The sequence below is a fragment of the Lipophrys pholis genome (genome assembly GCF_963383615.2).
Source record: "Lipophrys pholis genome assembly, chromosome: 4".
NCBI classification, from domain to species: Eukaryota; Metazoa; Chordata; class Actinopteri; order Blenniiformes; family Blenniidae; genus Lipophrys; species Lipophrys pholis.
In genome coordinates this window covers 8,608,524-8,627,698 of record NC_137637.1, presented here as the reverse complement: position 1 = coordinate 8,627,698, position 19,175 = coordinate 8,608,524, and the positions used below count along the sequence as shown (strand labels likewise).

At 41.6% G+C, this 19,175-nt stretch overlaps 1 protein-coding gene across 1 annotated transcript in view; it reads left to right on the top strand.

The window, feature by feature from the left end:
- Positions 1 to 803: 803 nt before the first annotated feature.
- plekha6 (pleckstrin homology domain containing, family A member 6) overlaps positions 804 to 19,175 on the top strand; it is a 177,984-nt gene continuing 159,612 nt past the window's right edge. Inside the window, exon 1 of the mRNA XM_080462391.1 lies at positions 804 to 997. The gene's annotated coding sequence lies outside the window, so the exon portion shown is untranslated. The remainder of the gene's footprint in view (positions 998 to 19,175) is intronic.

Here is a 19,175-nt window from a genome sequence, read left to right as displayed (position 1 = left end):
TCCTGGTGGCAGCACTATCTCACTTATAGATAAATCATGGAGGATAATTCTGTGTCGTGTTTGCTGTTTTAGTTCAAAGTCAACCTGCGTGTGTGTGGGTGTGTGTGTACACAAAGTCTCTGATTTAATGCCATTCATCACTTACTTGTCTTTCTGTCCTCCATTAATCACTTAAAGATTATCTTCAAATCACATTTTCTCCACTCCCCAGAACCTGAGTGTTATTTCAAGCTCCTGACCTGTCTGCATCACTACATATTTGCTGATTCAATAAAAAGATGAAGCATTTTTGATCTGTTTTCCTAATAAAGTGCCCTGGTGGATGTAGTGACACATCATTAACTAATTTCACCCGGCAGACATTATCAAGTCTTTGATCATTACAATTTCTTATCTATATATATGGAGCACAGTAAGATAACCAACATCATCAAATTTATGTGACATTATGAATTTTAAATTTGACAAATTAATTTTTGCTTCAAAATTACTATACTTGTGATAATCACAGTTCAGTGACAACAGCATGTCTGTCTCTGAGAGTCGTGTTGCATGCCCCCTCCATGTCTGTTTCTTTGTGATCAGGGAGGAGTTCAGAGCAGCATGCAGCACTCATATCTCATTGGCTGCCGCCTGTTGTGTGTGTCAGTGTCGTGGAAAGCTGTTTGAGACGTGGTCTCCTTGCACAAATTCAACTCTGTGAGGCTCTGCCTTCTTCTCTCCGCTGCTCTGTGACTGGCAGTAGATGGTGGTCATGTGATAGTCTAATACCCAGGGATTTTCTAGCAGGCATGCTCTGTTCTGTCTTTTTCCTCTCACCAACATCCCCAAGTGAGCAGAGGCTTTCTCTCTTAGTCTGCTTCAGTCAATGACTCGCCTGCAGAATCCATTGTTCGCTGATGCTTACATTTGCCATGGCTCTGAATGTGGCGTGTTAGAAGACAAACTGGAATACATGCTTAAGTAAAGCACGGAGGGACATCGTCACATGTGTCTGGTAGGAAATGTGTTACATCTTTTGCATCTTGTCTTTATGCAAGCAGGCTGCAATAGTGCTGTGTGTGTGTGTGTGTGTGTGTGTGTGTGTGTGTGTGTGTGTGTGTGTGTGTGTGTGTGTGTGTGTGTGTGTGTGTGTGTGTGTGTGTGTGTGTGTGTGTGTGTGTGTGTGTGTGTGTGTGTGTGTGCGTGCGTGCGTGCGTGCGTGCGTGCGTGCGTGTGTGTGTGTGTGTGTGTGTGTGTGTGTGTGTGTGTGTATGCGTGCATGCGCAGTTGTAATTCTTTAAAATAAAACACAACAATTTGTCACCACAGCTGCAGGGAAAGGTTTAGGCGATTTTAAAGGTTTTTAATGTATTTTTTTCTTTATGTTTCCAATTAAAAGCTTAATGCTTTTAATTCAGTCTGAATTAAAAGCATTAAGCACATTGATGAAGGTGAGCTTTTAAACACAGTGATGAAGATGAGCAGTAAACTGATTGATGAAGATGAACATTACACACAGTGATGAAGATGAGGGTCATCAATAAACATCAGCTGTCACTGCTTTGGCTGACAGCTTTCAGTGTTACCATGGTTACCACGGTAAAGCGAAAAACATCCAGACAGATTCATCCAAAATGTCTCGTTTTGAGACTGATTTAACACTTGAAGCTTTTGGCTGTGCCCTCTACACCATAACTGTAGTAAGAAGATTCTTTGAAAGATGAAAGCACAGATCTTTGCTTTACCGTATCAAAGCATATGTTTACTTGGTTGCACTGACATTGTAATCACATTTGTGTCCTTATGCAGCTCTGAAAACTGTCAGTTTGAGCTGGCAGAAAGTAAACTACAACCACATTTTGCAATAAAATAACCTTAAACAACCAAACCAACAATAAATCGGGTAGGCACCCCGGCGGCCACCGGATATGTTGTTGGATCGGGTGACTCCCGGTGGCAGCCGGGGCGCCCGTCCTGGAGGGCAGGATGGCATGGCGGGGGTTCCATGTCCGGCTCCACGCCGGGGGCCTGCATTTGGAACTCAAACCGCCAATGCGGTCGTGGCGGCCCGGCCCAGGCTGTCCCCTCCCCCATCCAGCTGCCCATGCTCCAACATCGCCTGCGTCGCGGGTAACCCACCACATAGCAGAAGACATGGTTCCAGTTAGAATGATTGACAAGTGTGGATTCAGAAAAAAACCTAATCTGCCTGGTTTCAAATATTTTGCAGAGAAAGCTCTACCTGTATTGTATACTCAAGTGAGAGAAAAAAAAGAAGAAAAAATAATAATTTCATGATTGAGCAGTTTAATAAATAATGCTTTGGCAAGATTCAATTTGTTGTGATTTCACCGTTATTGCATCCAAGTTGAATATTAGCATATATTTAGGGATGAGGCTGATCTGATCCAGTATTGGTCTTGGGTTCCGATATCAACGTAATTCATGGATCGGAAATTTCCGAACAAACCTGCCAAGATTTCCGAACCATTTCAGCAACATTTAAAGCACAGACGTGGGTCTGTGCTTTAAATGTTGCTGAAATGACTCCTCAAGTGCTCCTCATGCTGCGGCTCTGCTCGCTGGCTGCAAACTGTGGACTGGATTTCTTGAAGGGAGGTGGGTCTCAATGAGATGTGGAGCAATGAGTCAGGAAATCCATTCCACAGTTTTCAGCCAGCGAGCAGGCGACTTTAGCTGGCTATCCAACTTTTCATGACAACATGTCCGCTGTTTGGACATATTTTACCCTCAAAACACTACAAAGCAACACAACAATGTGGATGTTTGCAAAGCCGTCTGTTTCAAAATGCCTACTCACCGTAGAGAGCAGCACTGACAGTGCCATCAAAACAATGAAAAGTGGGACCTTCAGGCTGTCAGCAGGCGATTCAGACCTCCATGAAGCTGCCCCCTCCTCAATGTAAAACTAAGTGAAAATAGTCCCAATCGTTCATGCTGCGTTAGTGCTGGAAACATTGTTGTTTGTGCTGAGTTGCCAAAGAATTTCACCGGGTATTAATAAAATGATTCTGAGGGTTTTAAAAATAAAACAAGTTTATTATGAGATAATGATGTCACGCAGACCCCACATTGTCCAAATGGAACAAAAATAGTTTGTACTGCTTCCTTTTCTGACCTTATACTAACCTCAAGTTGCCTTTTGAGAGAATACATGTATACATTCGTACATTTCATACTTTCTTGTAGAGAGGAGTTTATTACAGCCTCATAGAAAATCAACAATAATGATAAGAATAATACTAAACCAAAAAGCTCTGATATAGTGGAATAGTATCGGTATTGGCAGATATCCAAATTCAGGTATTGGGATCGGCTCGGAAGTGAAAAAATGTGGATCGGTGCATACCTACATATATTAATGTAGTATGAACAAGAATGTTTTATTGTAGACATAGAATCCTCGTACTAGTGTGATTGCAACATCAAAAGTGTTGATTTCAGGCTAAGGCAAAATATCAAAGTATATATCATGTTTCTTTCAAGATAATGATAAAAAGCCATATCGCCCAGCAATACCGCAATCCTCCTTTTGATGTCACTTAACAACAACAACAATGGCAGACTACATGTGCCACAGTGATGAAATTGTTAAAATTGTCTTGCTAAATTTAATCTTGCTTCAATAATTTTTTTAAACATTATTTTAAATGTAAACTTTTCATTATGTATTAAAACTTTTTTGCACTAAAACAAAGGAAATGGTTTGGAATTGACAAAATTTTTATCAGGGTACTGATCCGACCGTATGTTGATAGAATCAGGCTGCATATGGACCTGGACTATTGAGGATCTATAGAAGAATCATACATGTAGGTGTACAACCAAAAATCACTGAGAGCAGCACTCACGGTTACCATTTGGCAGGCTACTCCTGAATGCCACATGGTAGTGTTAAGCTAATCCCAGTCAATTCCTGGCCAATCCCCCAGCAGAGCTGATCAGAGGCAAAGCAGGATGAGAAGATTTTGATTCAGGACTTCAGCTGCTCTCTGATCAGTGTGTGTACAGAAACCATGAAACCATAGTCTGTAAACAAAAACTGTTCACTGTTTCTTATAGTGTGACATTGTGCTACCAATACTTTGCAAAATAGGGGCCAAGAACCGCATTGATTATAATCTCTTTAGTGCTCATATGCAGTACACTGCTCTTCGGGGTTATCTTTTGTAATGTGATTTTTTTTTAATAGCCAAAACAGATAGAACACACATACACACACACACACACACACACACACACACACACACACACACACACACACACACACACACACACACACACACACACACACACACACACACACACACACACACACACACACACACACACACGCACACGCACACGCACACGCACACACACACACTGCATTTGCAACCATGGCAACACCCATAATGACCATCACCCCTTTGTGGGGAATGTGGGGGAGCAAGGACAAAGGACAGTGTGGAGGAGGGGAGTTGAGAAATTAAAGGAATTACAGCAGGAATAAGAGAAGTGATTTCACTGATTGTGTCTCTTTGTTTCTTCATATATATGTGACTTCAGAGTGAAGATAACATGAGAGCAGGCAGAATACTGTGGTTGATAGTACTTCTTTGTGCAGCTAAACACAGGACATTCAGTTATACCTCTGTATCATGGCTGTGTGCTGAACTGATTGCGTGTGTGCAGGTTTCTGTGAGCGTCTGTCTTTGCTCTGCCAGATATCACACAAAGACTATTAGAGGGTTCCTTGAGGAGATGAAAAGGGGAGAAAACAACAGCTACAGTCCTTAATTATTTTGTCAATATTCAATCTTAACTGTTAATATATGCTGAGGGCTAACGAATTGTCATAAATCTATGGGCTGCTCAGTTGTCCTGAGCAGCCCATCACAGGACAACTGTGTTTACATGGACAGAGATAATGTAAATGTTGATCGAAGTAAAAATGTTCCTGTAAACATGTCTAGCTTTAGATCCTGATCTGATAGGGTTCATTCAGAAAGAACCAGAGGGCTGGCATCCTCATTCTGAACACAATCGATGTAAACACTGGTTCTGATAAAGTCTCTAACTGCTGCCTCTCAGGGGGCTTTTCCACCAGAAAGAACCAGGTGCTAGTTCGGAGCCAGGGCCAGCCTTAGCACCAGTTCTTTGTCTTTCCACCACCAAAGCCCCGGCCTATCAGGAGCTAGTGGGGTGCTAAGCTGGCCCCACATCTTGCTGGGGCCACAGTGGGACCTGACATGCCATCAGCTGGGGACGGCCTTATCAGTGGAATTGTCGCTACCTATGAGGCAGAAGAGACACTTAACTGGCTTAATGAAATCGACACAGAGTCCTGAAGTGGTTATAGAGAAAAAAATTTTAATAATGTGTGGGAACGATATAATAACTCGCTCCCTGAAGTTAATGATACGAGGGAACGAGATCATTTAATCTGCGATCATGGAGCCGTGGCTCTTGAGGTGAAGAGCTCTGGCGCTGTCTTATCAGCTGCCTTGGATATATAATTTAGAAGCAGTTTTCCCTTGTTGGTTTTTTACACACTTTTTATCGTAACATCATTATAATTAACTTCCCTTCCATGTCCTGTATTGCGTTATGACTGCAGACTGAGGTCTGCATGTGGACTGCGTTGCGCTCTGCGATGAGACAATCCAATAATATTTTGTACCCACAGAACTTCTTTATAATGAAGCCAGACTTTTGGTTCATCACCAACTAAAAAAAAAACTTCATAGTAAATGAAAGCTTGGATATTTTTTGCCATAATATAGCACTTTTAATGGCGCTTCCTGTTAAAGAGAACTTTAATCAGTGTGTGTTTATGTAGGTTGCCCTATGAAACGGCTGTAGAGTTGGTTCTATCATTCTACACCTCCATTCCTCTACGATGTTGAAGCATTTGATTCAGACACACCCAGAAATAAAGTGAAAGGAGCAGAAATTCACTATGTAAAGCCCATATGTTGAAAAATAAGCCCCAAGCACATTCAGGCGTTGTTGTTTTTTTTCTTTATCTATGGCCACTCCGGGGCTCTGGACTAAAACAAGATGGACGTGAAAAAACATCAATAGAGCGATGAGGAGACTCAATGTTTTCTGGCTTTTTGATCGGCATCCGAGGTTCAGGCCAAACGAGATGGAGAGACCCGGATGAAACCGAAGTTACAGTCCGTCTCCTCATTCCTGTTGGTGAAATCAGTGACGTACAACGTTATGGAGTGATGCAATGACGTGGCTCTCACTTGGCTCCGTTAACGGTGGAAAAATAACTGGTTCTTTGGCGGTGCTCATTTAAGAACTGGCCCTGGCACCGGCCCTGAACTAGCATCTGGTTCTTTTTGGTGGAAAAGTCCTATCAATCTGCAACCATCTCTGCCCTCCTTAAGTTCCTTGTGTCTCCATATATTTAAACCCCCTTCCCTCTTGTCTCAGTATCAGATCATTCATTTTACTCCAGTCTTGTCTTCAGAGAGTCTGTGTCCTTTGTCTTTTCCCTTCTGTTTCTTATGTCTTTGGATTGTTGGACTCCTTTCTGGAGGAGTATTACTATTGCAACAACACCTCCTCAGTAGGGTAAAACTGACCTGTCTCAAGGTCTGACGGTCTAATCCCAGCTCACATTCCCTATTAGTGGGTGATAAATACAACGCTTGGTGAATTCTGCTTCACAGTGACAGGAAGAGCCGACATCGAAGGATTACCTTGGCTTGAAAATCAGAAACACTGACTGGTTTTCTTTTCCTCGCTTTTGCTGTGGCAATAGTGGTGCTTTTGTCCTGGATTATGCAGGTATGTGAAGACAAATTAAAAAGTCAACCAAATTGAATGCAACTGGTACCACCGGAAAGAGTAGGCAAAATCAAAGAAAATGACACCAAAACCATTCAGAAATCTTAATAAGTAATTTATTGGCAAAAGAATTTTACTTATTAGTGCAATTGTCTTAAAGATAATTAGTGCACAAATCTGACCAAAACAGAACTGTTTACATAAAAACACTTGTAGTTTCTTTAATAATCAAGATATCTCAATGAAACTTGCTGGGGAGGTGTATCTCTTTATACTCTTCAGTCTGAAGGAATAATAATATATATTTTAAGTTTGTTCTTGGTCTGAAATAAAGTTGATAGTATTAAGATTGGAGCTGCTACACTCTACTACCAGACTACTACATACTACATACTACCTACTACCATGCCATATTTATTGTATTAGTCATTTTCTATCTACATACATGTCTTTTAATTAACATGGTAAATGTGTGTCATGTATTTTTATTATATTGGTCAATAACAAGTCAAATCCTGTCCCTGTCCCTGTCCCTCTTCCTTTTCCTGTTCAGTCAACTTTTTTTATGAACGATAAAAAGTTATTAAGCTTTGGGATTCGAAAGTCAAAATAATCAAAAAATTGTTTGTCTTACCTTTCAAAATAGTCACTTAATCCGTTGAAGTTGTTTTTATGTGTTGAAGTCGAGTGAGCTTTTAATACGTTCCAGTAACGATCTGAATTTGGATGGAAGTGAAAAATTCTAAATGGTAGACGACGAGGGGTTTCCTGACTACATCATTCGAGGGAATTCTGAGGAATTCCGCAACGTTATCCAATCATCATGCATATTTTCCGGGGAAGACGCTGAGCGTTGCGGTCCGAAATGCGTAACACGACTTGGGAAGAAAATGGCTGCCGCGATCGCCTCCGAGCTTCACATACGTAGATTTTGTGTTTGAATTCCTATGAACTATGAACCATTAGCCACGTGATCACTCGCAGTACTTTACAACCAGCACTGTAGCTATTTATAAAGCACTATAACACACAGTACTTTAAGGATAATGCAAAATTTTGCAGATATAAAAGATTGCACACGATTGTCATTTAAAAGTATTTATTGAAAGCTTTTGATATTGTTGTAAGTCCACTCAGGGGGGTGTCAACAGTCAGGCGGCCATCTGTGGAGGCAAGATGACAATTAATTGAGTGTTGCAATATATGCGATATGAGAGTAGCTTATTTCTGTGGGTGTTGATGCGCATGTGCTGAATGTTTAAAGGTGTGGGTGAGAGTTTGCATGTGTGAGTGTAGAGCTTTCAACCTAACTTCTCCTCTTGTGGTCAGTTCGATGTCTCCGCAAAAGATTCCTCCAGGGAGCAGACACCTTAAAATGGTTCTGGACTGAATCAAGAGGAAGAGCAAGTGGGGGGTGTTGCACATAGTTTTAGCAGGGTAGGATTTAGTTTATTATTTAGGTGTTTGGTTTTTAGATTCATTTGTTAATATAGGTTTTCTTTAATTAACTCCTTCATTAACCATGGTTTTGGTTGGGAGGAGTTTAACTTAGTTTTATGAAACTAACGTTACCTTTTACCACAAATATCACCAATTGTTTGTGGCAATTGATTGCCTCAATTATGTTGAGTCTAACAAACTTAATATATCTAAAATTCATGAACATCTTGAACAGTATATTCCTGCCCACTCCTTTCTAGCACACTGCAATGTTACGATTCAATAGAAAAATAAATCATATACATTCATAAAATAAAACGCATAGAACAAAATATAATTCAAAAATGTATTGAAACAAATTTGAGAGATTGAATTTGAGAAGACAAACTCAAAATTCGGATTCTCGCCTTCCAAATGTGTTCCTGGCCATCAAAAGTCATCAAATGCAATAATAAATAATAATAATAGATAATAACAAATGAAATCATCTTTCATTATAGTTATAAGAGGAAAAAAACCTGTGTGCTTTTGGCTTCCTGGCTAATTCCCAAGTAAGGCAACAGGGCAGCAATTACAAAAAAATAGAAACTCTTCACATCTTCACTTTAAACTCTAAAATGTAAATGTTTTACATTAACCAGTATCAGATTCACAGTCAAATCTAAAACAATAAAACATACAAGGCATTAGCATTACTGTTGCATTATATTTATGCAAAGGCATATTGTGTAGTTTGGACCTATTCGCTGACAACCTGCAAAGTAGTGCAGTAACTTTTTAAAGCATTATTCAGGCAAAAGGAGATAACTTTGAACGAGCCTTTCATCATTCTTGACCCGGCAGCCTTCTTTCGGATGAGTTTCTACATCAGCTGAGATGAGAGCAGCAGAGCAGAGCAGTGGAGCAGATGCGGTTTTGTTTGCGTTGATCTTTCTTACAGAAGAATCTTATGTTTCCCTTACACCCATTTTAAAGCTCATCTTAGAAACAGACAAGAGCACATTTTCTGGACTCATCAGATTTTTCTGGACTCATCGGATCAGACTAGGGGGCTGCAGAGCCGATGCCCAAACCGGGTTACAAATCCGAATAGGTTTCCTCACCTTCAGCTCTGTATCCCCTACCATTCTAACTTCCGTAGGCACCATCCAAATAAACCATGCCTTCTGAGGATCATATCTTACTCCAAAAAGCTAATAAGAAGATCGCTGACCTTAAAGATGATATTCGACGGCTCTCCATAGAACTGGAAAAGAAGGACGCCATGTTGTCTAGCTTCATGGAGGGAGCCACGGGCCAGTCCAAACAACTCGCCTCGTTCAACACCACCATTCAGGACTTTTAGGACACAGTTGTGTGGGATCCTGCCACCTGTCTTCTCTCTTCCTCCTGCTCGACCCCCAGCCATCAGCCGCCATGGTCGGAAGTGGTAATGATGTCTCAGTCCACCCAGCTGATGATCCTGCTCGTGCTGCTGCAGCCCCGGTAGCTCCCCACCTGGATCTCCCTCCTCCTGCGTCCCCAACCATCTTCTTCATCGTCGGAGGGTAAAAGCGCTGGAGCGGCCTTCCTTTCCTCTGGGCAGCCAGACCAGCAACCCTCTTCCCGTCAGAAGACCTCTGCTTCTCGCCGCAGGAAGCTGTGATGAGACACTCCAGCAGTCTGCCCTGCTCCGCTCCTGTCGCCATTACAGCCTCACCACAGAACCAGCCTGCCATCTCCTCATCCTCACCCACCACCTGCTCCTCGTCCTCTCTTCTCTCCAACAACATTAATAATAGGAGATTCCATCACCAGAAACATCCGCTTCTTCAACGTGATCACACCCGTGATCCTCGGTAAGCTCCCAGAGCTTTTACGCTCACCTCCCCCCTCCATCCACCGAGTTATAGTCCATGTAGGTACTAATGATACAGTCCACCGGCAATCCGAAGTGACAAAGAAGGACTTTGATGAGCTTTTTAAGTTTTTAAGTAACTGTGGAAAGTCTGTTTTTATCTCTGGTCCTATTCCCAAACTTGGTCGAGGCGCAGCACGCTTCAGCAGAATTTTAAGCCTGAACACATTTCTTACTTCCGCCCACAGAAACCACAATATAGGTTTTGTTGATAACTTTAACTTCTTCTGGAACTGTCCCTCCTACTTCATCCCAGCATGAAGATATTTCAGATATTTGCTGCTGATATGCTACATACAGTACATTCATCCTCTCGAGACTGACTGTTTACATTCCATGGACTTGCCCCCGAGTGTCCTTCCTCGTGGACTCCTCAGGCTGCTGTTGGCAGCACCAGCACGCCTTACTGTCCTCCTCGGTCACTGCTTTCTGGAAATGATTCACCTCACCCACCCATTGCTGCTTCCTCAAGGGCCCCCCACTGTCCTTTTCTGTCAACTACATCCTCATTATCTGTGTTCTCAAAACAAATCTTTCTTCCGGCTGCACCCTCACCCTCTAACAACTAAACGGGTGTCAGAACAGTTTTTGCTCTTGCAATAGGAAGAGAGCTGGAGTCTCCTCCTGTTGCTGCCTTTATTAGAAGTTGGCATGGCTGCCGTACATGACCGGGAGGGATCGCTCAAAGAGAGAAGAGAGAAGATTGATGGGGAGAGAGAGGGGGGTAGGGGGCATGGGTGAGGGACAACATACAATACCCTTGTTTAGTGCTACATAAATTATTTACGGTTATCACACTGGTCTAAATACTTTCCAACTGTTATTAGATTAAACCAGCCTGAGCAGCTCTATCTAGACAGTCCCATGATTTTCAAGCAGGAGCATGAATTAACAAAGAAGCAACAACAAAAGAACATGATTTTGAAAGTTGAACAAATGATAGCAGAAAACAAGCAACTTCAGCAACACATCTCATGAGGAGTGGAAATAGCGAAGGCTCGGCCAGGCCCGGTCGGAGGACAGCCAACCACCCACCCCCATGAGGTGGGTGGGTTTGAGCCTCGTAACCCACCACCCACGTTCCCACCTCATGATTCTCCCCCCCGATCTTGATACCCCCCCCCCTCACAACACACACACACACACCCACACACACACACACACACACACACACACACACACACACACACACACACACACACACACACCCTCACATATTATAGGCCCTGGAGGTCAGCTGTCCAAACCCAGAACCAGGAGCCCCACCATCCCTCGCCCCCCAGATCCGGGAGCGAGGCAGACCCGGAGCATGGCAGCAGGGGCCAGCCTGCCCCACCGGGGGAGGGGGGCTGAAGGAGGACCCAACCCCGGCGCCGCAGCGGGCATCCCCACCAGAAAGGGGAAGGCAACCCACCCACAGGGCAATGACGCCCCCTTTAATTTCTGTGAGGTCACCTAACAAGCAAAGTGAAGGTGAGACTGGAATAGGGTAGCCGAGGCATAACGATAAATCTTTACAGATCTTTTGCCAGAATGTTTGGACTGGTGTACACAGCCAAAGTGCCTGTAAATCCAAGCACTTTGGCTGGGAGGGGAGCTCACCTGTGCAGTTTGAACATATGTTAGTGGGAGTGAGCCCCATCTTGAACATCCTTTGTCCTGTGTAATGAACTCTGTGAAGGACCTTGTATGAGCTGTATATTGGGGTTTTTGCTCATTTTGAATGTATTTGTACAGATTTGTGACCAAAACGTTGGGTCTCTGTTGATGTAGAGATCTTCTTCCCATTTGAAGGTGGGAAGGGATATTGAGATATTTGAACATGACAGGATTGAGATAATTTTAGAAAGTGGTTTAGGTGCTGAGATCTTTAGGAGATTTGTCACTGTCTGAGGTAAGTTCAGGTCAATCCGTTCTCGTTTGAACTTAGTTTGTATTATTGACTTAAGCTGAAGATATTCCAGATAGTTGTTTTGACTGATACCATATGTTTCTATTAGGTCATTAAATGGAATAAAAGAGTTATTGGAGATAAGTTGTTCTAAGTTTCTTATTCCTTTATTTTGCCATATTGGGAAGTTGTTTATTGGTTTCTTTCTTTGCAGGATGTCGGGATTGTTCCAGATGGGTGTGAGTTTGCAGGGAATGAGTGAAGATCCATTCATTTTAAGAAATTCCCACCAAGCTGTCAGAGATGTGTTTACATTGATGCTTTTAAAGCAGCTGTGTTCTTTGATGACATGACTGAAGAAGGGAAGATCTCTGATTTGGAGAGCTTCACAGGATATTTTTTTCAATGTCTAGCCAGCCTTCGTCTAAGGGTTTCGGATTAATCCATTTTATAACATAAAGTTGGCTAGATAATAATTATAAAAGTTTGGAAGTTCTAAGCCACCTTGGACCTTGGTGTTCTGTAGTATTTTTAAACTTATATGTGATGGTGATTTTACAATTTTACTTTACGGCGTGATTTTGAGACATGAGAATCAAGCGTGTTAAACCATGTTTTTGGTGGTTTTGTTGGGATCATTGAGAAGATGTAGTTAATTTTAGGCAGGACCATCATTTTGATTGTTGCCACTCTCCCCATAAGTGATATAGGGAGTGTCCTCCATCAAGTGAGGTCTTCTTCTATTGTTTTAATAAGGGGGGGTGTAGTTTAAGTGCACTAAGGCCCTGTTTACACAACAACGTTTCACGTGACAACACCTAATCCGCAAAAAAAAAAAGGAGTGCGTTTACACTGCAGCAGCGGACACAGAGACAACGATGTAGTTAGTATGCCGGGCCACTGGGGACGCTGTTGCTTGATTTTGTAATGAAACTACACACACGTGTGCAGAGAACAATACACTATAAACGTGAAGAAAGTGGAGAGCACCCAACATCCGCATGGACTGATGACGCATCGGATGCTATCAGGGGTGAGTCTCAACTATTAAACTACTGATCTGTATGATAAAACTAGAACATGGACCGCGAGTTGTACCACAACTATGTTGCTGCTATGTTTGTTTACAACTGAATGAGCAGGAGGGAGGGGGAGCGATGTGCATGCGCAGTAACAGGCTCTGTAGTCTGGGCAGTCTCCGCAGGAGGGATTAGCGCCGTGAAAGAATCTCTCCACCTTGGGAGCCAGAAAAACTTTGAGGATCCAGTGCATCCGCAAACTGGTGTCGTGTAAATGGGGCCTAAGTCTGAAAGCTTGGCTGAGATGTTAATGCCGATGTATTTGATGTTCCCTGGTTTTAGTGGGGTGTTTGGTGTGCGCTGAAAAATAGAATTAATAGGCAAGACGACTGATTTATTCTAATTATTAGAATATTCTGAGATTGAGGAGAATCTATCTAATAACCCTATTGCTTCTGGAGGAGAAGTCTGTGCGTTTTGCAGGAAAAGTAGCACATCATCTGCATAGAAACATATTTTATGGGTTACATTTACTGTTCGTATTCCTTTTATGTTATTGTTCTCTAATGGCTGCTGCTAGTAGTTCGATAAAAATTGCAAAGAGAGATGGTGAGAGTGGACACCCCTGGTGCCTCTCTTAAGATTGAACCTTGAAGACATTTGGTCATTGGTTTTAACACTGGCACTGGGTGAGGTGGACAGTATTTTTATCCAGGAGAGGTAATTATCTCTAAATCCAAATTTCCGTAGTGTAGCGAGTAGAAATTTCCAATTTACCCGATCAAAGGCCTTTTCTGCATCTAAGGAGGTGATAATGGCCTTTTTTTTTTATTGTGGTGGCAGTGGTCTATAAGGTTAATTAATCTTTGTGTATTGTTAGTGGAGTGTCATCCTTTAATGAACCCAGTTTGCTCAGGGTGTATGATGTGGGGTGTAATTTTTTCCAGTCTGCTTGCTAATGATTTACTAATTATTTTAAGATCTACATTGATCAGTGATATCGGGCCACAGCTAGATGGTAATGTGGGATCTTTATCCGGTTTTAGAAGAAGACTGATATTGGCACAGTTCATATGTGGGGGGAGAGTTGAAGATTCTTTAATCTCTTCAATTATTCTAAAAGAAATTTGTCAGAGTAAAGACCATAATTCTTTGTAAAATTCAGTAGGGTCCATCAGGTCCTGGGGCTTTACCATCAGACATGTGCTGACTATTTTATCTAAGACTAGATGAATCCCACAGAAGAGGAGTTAATCATAGGAATTTGATAAAAATCAAAACGGCCTTCAACAATAAATGTGGATTGTTAAATATTCGTTCTCTATCATCCAAATCTATACTTGTAAGTGATTTGATAGTAGATCACAAATTTTATCTATTTACCCTTACTGAAACTTGGTTAGAAAAAGATGAATATCTCAGCCTAAATAAAGCAACTACCACCACTCATGTTAACCATCATATCCCTCGAGAAACTGGACGCGGAGAAGTAGCATCTATCTATAACTCTAGTCTTCTTATTGATCCCAGACCAAAAAACTAACCAGAAATTCCTTTTAAAGTCTCACTCTAAATCTCAGGCACTCTGACTGTAAAACATAGCAGCCATTTCTACTTGTCATAGTGTACTGTCCTCCTGGACCATACTCTGAATTTCTGTCTGAATTCTCAGACTTTCTCTCTACTTTAGTACTGAGTACTGATAAAGTCATTATAGTGGGTGACTTTAACATTCATGTAGATGCTGACAATGATAGCCGTATTATTGCATTTAGCTCATTACTGGACACAATTGGATTTTCACAGAAGGTGAATGAACCCACCCATTATCTTAATCACACACTTGAGCTTGTCCTCACTTATGGTATTGACATTGATCAATTAATGGTTCTTCCCCACAACCCTCTGTTGTCAGATCATTTTCTGATATCATTTGAATTTACATTAACTGGCTGTATAGCCCCGGAAAATAAATAGAAATATAAGAGATATCTATCAGACATTTTCAATTCAATTCAATTTTATTTGTAAAGCGCTAAATCACATCAACAAACATCTCAAAGCGCTCTTACAATGATAGAGTACAACAGAACCCAACTAAACCCTTCCAAAGCAAGCAGGTGTAACAAGCAACAGTGGCCAGGAAAAACTCCCTCGCATGGAGAGAAGTTCATAAGAACTCCCTCTTCAGGAAGAAACCGTGGGGCGGACCCTAGACTCTGGAAGGGCGGCCATCCGCCTTGACCGGTTGGGGGGAGAACATTGCTGTAGCTAAATTGAGGGAAGTACTCCCATCAATATTGAATTCAGTTCCATCCGTGGATCCAGTTGGAAAACAGCTGTTACACCATAAGCCCTACTCAGGTTGACTTGGTTGTAGATGGAACAGCAGCCTTACTTCTCCACACTTGATTCCATTGCTCCCTTGAAGATAAAAGCAAAAACTCAGAGAAGGATAGCTCGATAGTATAATGATAATTTGCAAACTTTAAAGAAATCAGCACGAACATTCGAGAAGAAATGGTACTTAACACAGAAGTATTTCGAACAGCCTAGAGAGATAGTTTGTTAATCTATAAAAAATCCCCTCGCAAAACCCGAAATGCCTACTATTCGTTCTTAATAGAAGAAAACAAGAACAAACCTAGATTTCTCTTCAGTACTATAGCCAAGCTGACAAAAAGTCTTAGCTCTGTCGAACCTCATATCCCTTTAACGTTGAGCAGTAATGACTTTGTAAACTTCTTTAATAAGAAAATTCTAACTATTAAGGATACAATTAAAGACTCACTGCCCAAAGCTGCTGTAGATGGATCAACCACATCTTCTGATTTGTTAGTGGATCCTGATTTCCAGTTATCCAGCATCCACCCTATAGAGCTCCTTGAGTTATCCTCAATTGTGGCTTCATCTAAACAAGGGGTTCTCAATCCTGGTCCTCGAGGGCCGGTGTCCTGCATGTTTTAGGTTTCTCCCTGTCGCAACACACCTGAATGCAATAAAGCCTTGTTACTTGGCTTTTTCACAAGCTTGATGATGACATCAACATCAGATTGAGGTATGCTGAAGCTGGGAGAGAGCTAAAACATGCAGGACACTGGCCCTCCATGACCAGGATTAAGAACCCCTGATCTAAACTAACAACTTGCCTGCTAGATCCAATCCCCACTAAACTGTGATTAGTACATCAATAGTAGATCAGATCAACCTATCTCTAATAATAGGCTATGTGGTAACAAGCCTTTAAGGTTGCCGTTGTTAAACCTCTTCTTAAAAAACCCACCCTTGACCCAGGTGTCTTAGCAAGTTACAGGCCTTCTCCAACCTTCCCTTTATTTCTAAAATCCTAGAAAAAGTGATTGCAAGTCAGTTGTGTGACCATTTAAGCAAAAAGGACTTATTTGAAACATTCCAGTCAGGTTTTAGAGATCATCATAGCACAGAGACAGCTCTGGTCAAAGTTACTAATGATCTTCTCTTGGCCTCAGACAAAGGACTGGTCTCTGTTCTGGTCCTGTTAGATCTTAGTGCTGCATTTGATACTATTGATCATAACATCCTATTGCATAGGCAAAAACACATCATCGGACTTAAAGGCACAGCACTAAATTGGTTCAGATCTTATTTATCGGACAGGTTCCACTTCGTTCATGTTCACGATGACTCTTCAGTCCAGACTCAAGTTAAACATGGAGTTCCACAGGGTTCTGTCTTAGATCCTATACTTTTTACTTTATACATGCTTCCTGTAGGGAATATTCTTAAAAGACACTCCATTAACTTTCATTGTTATGCCAATGACACACAGATCTATTTGTCTATGAAACCTGACGATAATAACAAACTTTCTAAACTAGAAGCTTGTCTTGAAGACATAAAGACTTGGATGAGCCGTAATTTCCTGCTCCCGAACTCGGATAAAACTGAAATTATTATATTTGGCCCAAAACATGTGAGAGAGAAATTATCTAAAGATATAGTAACACTAGATGGTATTACTTTGACCTCCACTATTACTGTGAGGAACCTGGGAGTTATTTTTGACCAGGATTCATCCTTTAACTCCCACATTAAACAAATCTGCAGAACTGCCTTTTTTTCACCTACCTAATATTTCCAAAATTAGAAAAATGCTGACTCAGAGTGATGCCGAAAAACCAATCCATGCATTTGTTACTTCAAGAGTAGACTATTCTAACTCCTTATTATCAGGGTGTCCAAATAACTGCTTAAAAAGTCTTCAATTGATTCATAATGCTGCAGCGAGGGTCCTGACAAGGACCAGTATCAGAGATCACATCACTCCAGTATTAGCTTCTCTTCATTGGTTCCCTGTTAAATCTAGAATATAATTTAAAATCCTCCTTCTACCTTATAAAGCTCTTAACAACCAGGCTCCATCATATCTTAAAGAACTGTTCGTACCAGTTTCAGTTAGGGAGGCTGAAACAGTCTCTACTTTTAAGCTAGACTCAAGACTTTTCTATTTACTGAAGTTACAGTTAGGGCTGTTTCAAACATTCTCTCTCTCCCTCTCCCTCTACCTACCCCTACCCGAATCAGTGTCTGTATCCTAACCCAAACCAGGGTGTGCTTCTTTCTCCCCACCCCCTCCAATCTATCTCTCTGTCTATCCTATCCCTTCCTCTCCTCTATCCTCTCACCCCAACCGGTCAGCAGAAAGCCGCCACCTTTGAGGAGTCTTGTTTCTGCAAAGGTTTCTTCCTGTTAGAGGGAGTTTTTCCTTTCCACAGTCGCAAATAAATACGCTTGCTCATCTGGATTCGTTGGATTTTTCTCCTTTCGCTGTTAAAAGCACCTAGAAATAACTGTGTTGTATTTGGTGCTGTCTAAATAAAGTTGAATTGAAATGAATCAGGCCATTCTTGAGGGTCTGTAACCTGGGTGATATTTTACCACTTTCTAAACCAAGCAAAATTTTGAGTGAATTCAAAAGTGTTGGTCAGTGCTTTGGGATAGCTGAGGTGTAGTGCATAGATCAGTCCAAAGATTACCAGGAAGGCATTGCCAAGTCTGGGGAGGCTGAGCACAATTTCACTTTCGATGCTGACAGAGATTCTCAAGGGGTGCTAGTGAACTGGACTTGTGTCTTGGTCACTGACAATGGTAAGGAGGCCCACTGGAAATCCATCAAGCTCTGGCTCAGACTAATCCTAAATGAATGAAAAAAAGATAATCACAAATTAACACATGGAACAGAACAGATGACGCAATTTGTCTTTCTTTTACCAAGTCCCATTGAAATCCAATACCTCTTTTACAAGGGAGACCTGGGTTTCATTGTAAGAGGTGAAACATATAAGATCCATGTTCTACACACATGAATCAGCCAAACTGGCTGAGTTGGCTAAGAATCTAAGTTGTGTGAGATAGACAAATCAATCTAAAGAAGATTTACAGGTAGATGTTTTACTGAACATCTTATCACTTTGACCAAAATGCCAAAACAGTTCCTTTGCAGTGAGGAGAAAGAGAACAGACCATTCACAAAAACTGTATGGCTAGACCCTATGTAAATGTGGGTGTATTCCAGCATGTTCGGACTTCACTAATTTGTTTTTAAACGCTAAAAGGACGTTTCTCCAAAACACCACTGTGTCACAGGGTCTTTACATAACACACAGTAGAATCCATGAGTGACCTAAAGAGACTCACTGTGCAGGTTCTGGAAAATCCAGAAATGTCCTCACGCAGATACACAGGAAGGCCGTTTGGTGTGGATGTCATGGATTTCCTATTCAGATAAAAATAGAATTGTATCAACTGAAGGGTTTTCTGTGAACAAAGCTAATTCTAAACAGTCCAATCATACCCACAAACACCCTGTTCACATATTAATCATGGGTGCCAACAAGTCATGATGAAATAAGCTGGAATGGCCAGAGGGGCCATGATGACAACAACAATTGCATATGGGGAAGATGTGGAGGTGGCAAAAATAGTCAGAAACATTCTTTGCCGCGACAAAAAATGCGTGAAACTGCAGATCCAAAGGAACTTGGCAACCCTGTTATCAGACAAATGGCAAATACAAAGCGGACTAATTGCAAAATTCTGGTTAAACCTTTGAAATGTGTAATAATGGATTTTCAAAATTTCAGCCAGAACATCTGCTGTCTTC